We start from the raw sequence: 7,287 nt of genomic DNA on the forward strand, positions 1-7,287 counted from the left end.
TCTTTTTAGATTCTAAAATAATTTAGACAAAGGAATCTTTTTCCAGGTGGAGTTGTAATGCTCGTTCAGCGCGTGCACCGTTTTATGGCCGGTCTGAGTTATAACGAGGAACGTGGTATGACGTGCCTTTTTACGTCTCAATATTTTTGTATTGTGCGCGGACTTTTCAGAAATGGCGCATGCAGAAATGTTGTACGCAGTAGCGATTCTAGTTTGAATGGCTCCCTGGGCGCCCCTCCCAAAAGCACCATTCTGCACTAACTGTCATTTTTATTCAGACATTTGGAACAACACAAATAAATAATAATGTCATTTAAAACTATATCAATGTAAAAATATATACAAAAATAAGACTCATAAATATAAAAAAATAAGTACCAAAGACAAATAGAAACAAATTGGGTTTGGTGCTCGAGCATCAATACATTACCCATCCCGCAACACTGTCAACCAAGAGGCAAGACCAAACCCATTTCACTTTGGTGGTGTGCAGACTGGTTTTATATTATTCTTAACGATTTTGCACAAAACAGAAAAAAAATGCAACAACATGTCTGAAACTATATATTCACAGTATTATGAATGAATAATATAAAACCAGTCAGTTGACTTCCCAGCTAGCACATAATGTTCTGAGAACCATATGTTTCTTAGGTGGGAATATCAGTGCTTCAGCATAACGTTTCCTCATGGTTCTATATAAAGTAATGTTGTCAAATTGTTCAGAGAATATTAGGAACAATGTTCTTCTGTGGGAATTTCAGTACTTTAGCATAACGTTTCTACAGGTTTCCTAATGGTTCTATTTAAAGTAATGTTCTCAGAACATAAAGATACTTTTTCATAAAAACCACAAAACATTAGTAACATTCAAAGAACGTTTTAAGAATGTTAATTAAACATACATTCCGTTCTCAGCCTCAACAAAACTCTCCCTATCCTTTATCTTGTTAAGTGTGTTCAGGTGGGTTGGCCATGCTTACTAATTGTCCACACCTGATCTTATTAAGTGCCTGTTTCCTTTGAAATGGGATCTGTTTGAATAGACTAAAATGAACAGCTTTGTATGAGTTTAAAAAAAAAACATGGCATGCTATGTTTTCCATTCTGGGAACGTTAATAAAACCTCCCAGAAAAAAACTTTAATGGAACCATAGTAAAAACGTTCTTAGAACCTCCCAACAACCTAAAAATGTATGTTCCAAGAACAAGCAACGTTTTCACTTCCGTTCTCAGAACGTTTGAAAACATTCAGTTTTACTGCTCAGGAAACGTATGGCTTTAATCCCAGAACCAATGGGGAAATTAAAAACGTACGTTCCCACAAATTCCAAGGAACCAAATGTGCTAACTGGGTTAGGCTTATCTGACAATACGGCCCTTCGCTTGACTGTCTCCATCCCAATACCAGCACTGTTTAAAAAGAGACAGATTTCAGATTCCGGGAGGTTATCAGTCACTCCCACTCATTTGCAGAAGCATTACCTGATGTGCAATTACTTCATCATCCTCACCCTCACTTGAAATGGCAGTTGAACAATATAACCAGGGACTGTGCACAGTTATTGATATCACCCTATTCCCACAGCGCTCATAAAATCCAGACCCTCTCTTCTCAGTTCAACTATAACCAAAATCATACACTACTGGTCCAAAGGTTTAGAACACCTACTCATTCAAGGATTTTTCTTTATTTGTACTATTTTCTACATTGTAGGATAATAGTGAAGACAAACTATTAAATAACACATGGAATCATGTGGCAACCCAAAAAAGTGTTGACCAAATCCAAATATATTTTATATTTGAGATTCTTCAAATAGTCAACCTTTGCCTTGATGACAGCTTTGCACACTCTTGGCATTCTCTCAACCAGCTTCATAAGGTAGTCATCTGGAATGCATTTCAATGAACAAGTGCAGTCGCAAAAACCTTCAAGCGCTATGATGAAACTGTCTCTCATGAGGACCGCCATGGGCATGGAAGACCCAGAGTTACCTCTGCTGCAGAGGATAAGTTCATTAGTTACCAGCCTCAGAAATTGCAGCCCAAATAAATGCTTCAGAGTTCAAGTAACAGACACACCTCAACATCAACTGTTCAGAGGAGACTGTGTAAATCAGGCTGTCGTGGTCGAATTGCTGCAAAGAAACCACTACTAAAGGACACCAATAATAAGAAGAGACTTGCTTGGGCCAAGAAACATGAGCAATGGACATTAGACCGGTGGAAATTTGACCTTTGGTCTGGAGTCCAAATTGGAGATATTTGGTTCCCATCTTTGTGAGACGCTTTGTGGGTGAACGGATGATCTCTGCATGTGTAATTCCCAACATAAGCATGGAGGGGGAGGTGATATGGTGTGGGTGTGCTTTGCTGGTATCACTGTCTGTGATTTATTTTTAATTCAAGGCACACTTAACCAGCATGGCTACCACAGCATTCTGCAGCGATACGCCATCCCATCTGGTTTGGGCTTAGTGGGACTATCATTTGTTTTTCAACAGAACAATGACCCAACACACCTCCAGACTGTGTAAGGGCTATTTGACCAAGAAGGAGTATGATGGAGTACTACATCAGATGACCTGGCCTCCACAATCACCCGACCTCAACCCAATTGAGATGGTTTGGGATGAGTTGGACCGCAGAGTGAAGGAAAAGCAGCCAACAAGTGCTCCGCATATGTGGGAACTCCTTCAAGACTGTTGGAAAAGCATTCCAGGTGTAGCTGGTTGAGAGAATGCAAGAGTGTGCAACGCTGTTATCAAGGGAAAGGGTGGCTACTTTAAAAAATATATTTTGATTTGGTTACTATATGATTCCATATATTTTATTTCAGAGTTTTGACGAGGACAAAAGTGGACACTGAGAGCGTAACAACCAAACTGACAAACTGTTTAGATGCAATTAAGAGATGCAGTTGAACTTCCTAAAAACTGGATTGCACTAAAACAGAGCTTATTGGCTCCAAGAGTGCATGGAGCAAGATGAGCACATTCTTTCTTTCTCTAGATGATGACACCATCAAAGCTTCCCCCACTGCAGAAGCCTTGGTGTTTAGACTCTAGCCTCATTTGAAGCAGACATCTGCAACATCATGAGTGTTGTTTTCCCACCTGCGCAACATCAACTTGAATCGGGTCCTTCTTGTCCGTTGCGGCTGCTGAGAAGCTTGTGCATGCCCTGGTAACATCTCAGCTTGACTGCTGTAATGCACTGCTGACTGGCATCCCAGTAAGACGTATCTCAACTCCAGAGGATCCAGAATGCAACTGACAGGATGCTCACGAACCACACAAAAAAAACTCACATCGCCCATGTTTTATTCAACCTCCATTGGCTTTCTGTTCAATACAGGACCAAAAGTAAGATTCTGCTGCTCACCTTTAACCAATGGTGTAAAGTAACTAATTAAAAATACTAAAATAATAAGTACCACTTAAGTTGTTTTTTAGGGGGATCTGTAATTTACTTGAAATTTTTTAATTTTAAAAAAAAAAATTTTTTTTACAACTTTTACTCCACTACATTCTTAAGGAAAATACGTACTTTTTACTCCCATACATTTGCCCTGAAACCCAAAAGTACTCGTTAGATTTTGAATACCCAGGCAGGCCAGCAATATGGTCTAATTCCATACCTATCAATTTTAATGTATTATCTTCCCAGTTCTGTAAAGTACTTAAGTAAAAAATACTTTAAAGTACTACTGAAGTTTTTTTTTTGGGGGGGGGGTATCTGTACTTCACTTATTATATTTTTTTGACTACTTTTACTTCACTACATTCCTAAAGAAAATTATGTATTTTTTACTCCATACATTTTCCCTGACACCCAAAATAATTAGTTACATGTTGAATGCTTAGCATGATAGGAAAATATTCAAATTCACACACTTATCAAGAGAACATCTCTGGTCATCCCCACTTGCCTCTCATCTGGAAGATTCACTAAACACAGTGTTGGAGTGTGCCCCTGGCTATCTGTAAATACTTTTTTTTTAAACTAGAAAATGTGGCCGTATGCTTTGCTTAATATAAGGAATTTGAAATTACTTTTACTTTTCATACTTAAGTATATTTAAAACTAAATCATTTTAGACTTTTACTCAAGTTGTATTTCACTGGGTGACTTTTACTTGAGTCATTTTCTATTAAGGTATCTTTACTTTTATTCAACTATGACAATTGGGTACTTTTTCCACCACTATCTGTCTTCCCTACTGCCTCTGATCTGGCGGACTCACAAAACACAAACAATGCATTTGTAAATGATGTCTGAGTGCTGGCGTGTGCCCCTGGCCGTAAAATAAAAATGAAAAATTGTGCCGTCTGGTTTGCTTAATATAAGGGATTTGATATATAGTATTTAGTTTTATTTGTTACTTTTACTCAAGTACTGCAATTGAGCACTTTTTCCAGCCCTGCCTTTAAGGCCCTCAAGGGTGATCCACCTAAATACATATGCCAACTTCTGAAGATACACTGATCATCAGACTCAAACAACGTGGAAACACCAGCCACAAACCTTTTGCAGCATGGGTGACGGGGCCTTCTCACGTGGCCCCTTCGCTCCGGAATGCTCTACCTACACGCCAAGGAGGCAGCTTCAATTTCCTTGTTTAAAACACAATGAAATACCTACCTATTCAAGCTACAGGTAACAGCCAAAATAATGGAAACACTTGAGTAAATGAGGGATACAGACTATATTGACAGCAGGTGCTTCTATACGAGTGTTGTTCCTGAGTTCATTAAGAAAGGAACATCCCATAATACTTAGGGTCATGTATAAAAATGCTGGGCGGGCCGTTATTTTGGCTACCTGGCTATGCCCTGGGAAAACAGAAAGGAAAATGCCGCACACTGCTTCTCATGCTCCTCAGGTGATATTTATTTATAACAACGTTTTGACCCTTAGGTCTTCATCAGGCATCCATATCCCAGGTGGGGGTGGAAGGTCCTATATATAGGGGCAGTACTCGCTGACATCACTTCCTGAAATTTGTAATTCCCCTCCGGAACCTTGTCCAAGAACGTTTCCCTTTTCTCTGGAGGGTAATCAGATTTAAAACGCAATGTCTCTCACGTTTGGGAGTCTTTTAAAAGACCATATATGTGGGGGACATTTAAAAATGGGTTTCAATTGTGAGTCAATTTTTCCTGATAATCGTCCTTAAATGCCTTCCCCAATGGTGAGTGTTGGGTGAAGCATGATGGGACATGTTCTGCTTTTTCTTTGACTTTTGGTTGAAGGCTTTCCAACTGTGTTAGTCCTTCAGAATGATCATTGGCATGTTTTACCCAATTGTCTTTGTACCGCGTTTCCTTAAACCTTTGTGTGAGGTCCCTGGTCCGTTTCTGAGAAGAAGCATCGGACCTGCATATTCTTCTGATGCGGACTGAATTTACTTTTATTAAGTAGACGAAAGCTGTCACCTCTAAGGAGGGCATTCTTCTCCGTAGGTTTCCTATAGAAATCTATAGAGGGAGGTTTTGTCCCTAATATTCATCACATCAAGAAAAGTGATTTGTGATGGGTCATATTTAATGGTGAAATGAAGGGGTTCATTCATAGAGTTTAGAGAAGCATGGAATTCACTATACTCTGCCTGAGAATGTATTATTGGCAGACTTTCAGTAGAAGTAGAAGCTAGTTGACACATTGGCTATCTGTTTGCTTGCTGGAGGATCAAACTGAAGTGTGTGTGTGTGTGTGTGTGTGTGTGTGCGCGCGAATGCGCCTGCGCCTGCTCTGTGTTCCTTTAGTATTGTCGTTGACCCTCTATCTAAAATATCCTTATCATGGTCGTTTTGGACACTTCCACGGAGTGGTCTTTGGTTGAGGGGGCTACTTATCCGGTTGTGCTTGTGGTGAAGCCACATTGCTGTCTGAGCAGTCAAGGCCTGAAGAGAATGCAGAATATTCATTACTGTGTCATTTTACTAACCATGGTTCCAAGGCTTAAACCTCAGACAAATCAGCATTTTTACGCCTGGTTTTCAAGTTCATTGGGTTCGTTGGACTCGTCATAAAGTCCAATGTTCATTTTGAGTCGAAATCAATTTCAGGAGGCGTCAGCTACTTAACCAGCGCTACAAACAAGCACATGCTTCAGTACTTGTTTGTGAAGTGATGTGTAGTGACACGTTTATTAAGTGTGAGCGTATTTCGATCAGACCATATTATGGCAGACAGTGGGTGGCTTAGCGAGGCAAATCCCTAAAGCCAGGGTGGTGAGGGGGTTGCATTGTCCCTCAGGGTCTGTAATACTCTGTATCAACTCCCTGTCTGGGTCCCTTATTTTGACCAGAGTCCTATGGGCACTATGTAGGGACTCGGGTGCCTTTTGGGAACGGAAGTCCTATCAATGTGTGGCACACTACATTCCGGTCAGCCAGGCGACTGCCACCCAGTCCTGCAGTGACATCACTTTCCCCTCGTGCTTCAAAGACAGTGAGCTTTCTCTGTGACAGCTCCGCAGCCATCACTGTCATAGTGAGGCTATCGTGAGAGACAAAAGTACTTCCTCTTCTAATCGGATATCAAACACAAAGACAGTAGCACAGATGTTTCCCCTATTGCTGGTTGCTGTGTAGATACATGTTTTGGGTTGTTTTGGGACATTCGCTTCCTGTGGTTTCACTGAAACGGGTCGAATTTGCATATGTACCCATTATCAGTCTATCAAACCTCTGTACAGCATATCTCTTATCACCAGCATGTGGGTTATGTTGAATTGGACACAGACTTTCTGAATAGGAATGCAATTCACTGGTCCTGAAATGACCATGGTAAAAGCTGATGCAGACTATTTTGCGGAATGTTCCAGTCATTATTAAATCAACTGGTCCAATTTTTAAAAAAAATAAATTAAAAAAAAACTTCAGAGGGAGTTTCTACCAGACAGACTGCAATCACTGCAGATCAGGAGGGAGTCTTTAAGAACAGCCAGTTCTCAGAAAGTTAAATTGAATTTGGAGCTAAGTTTGGTGAGTCATCCTTTCACTGTGAAGCCTTCAGCTCTTTGAGTTTTTGGTATCTTCAGAGGCCATTCTGAGAGGATTGTCTTTTGGTTGAGCCAGGGAACTGAAAATCTCTTACTGGCGTTGACCAGCTACTTTCCCATAGCATCTGTTTTAGTTTACCATGCCTTTGTGTGGGTTTGCTCCTCCTGTGGGTTGTATACCCTCATTCACAGGAACACATGCTATATAGCACTTCACAACCAGTGCAAGGCACATATCTCTCCTATTACTCACTTCTAGTGTGAACGTTGGGAAT

Source organism: Oncorhynchus mykiss, chromosome 8 (assembly GCF_057628025.1).
Source record: "Oncorhynchus mykiss isolate SJ-2025 chromosome 8, ASM5762802v1, whole genome shotgun sequence".
Taxonomy (NCBI): Eukaryota; Metazoa; Chordata; class Actinopteri; order Salmoniformes; family Salmonidae; genus Oncorhynchus; species Oncorhynchus mykiss.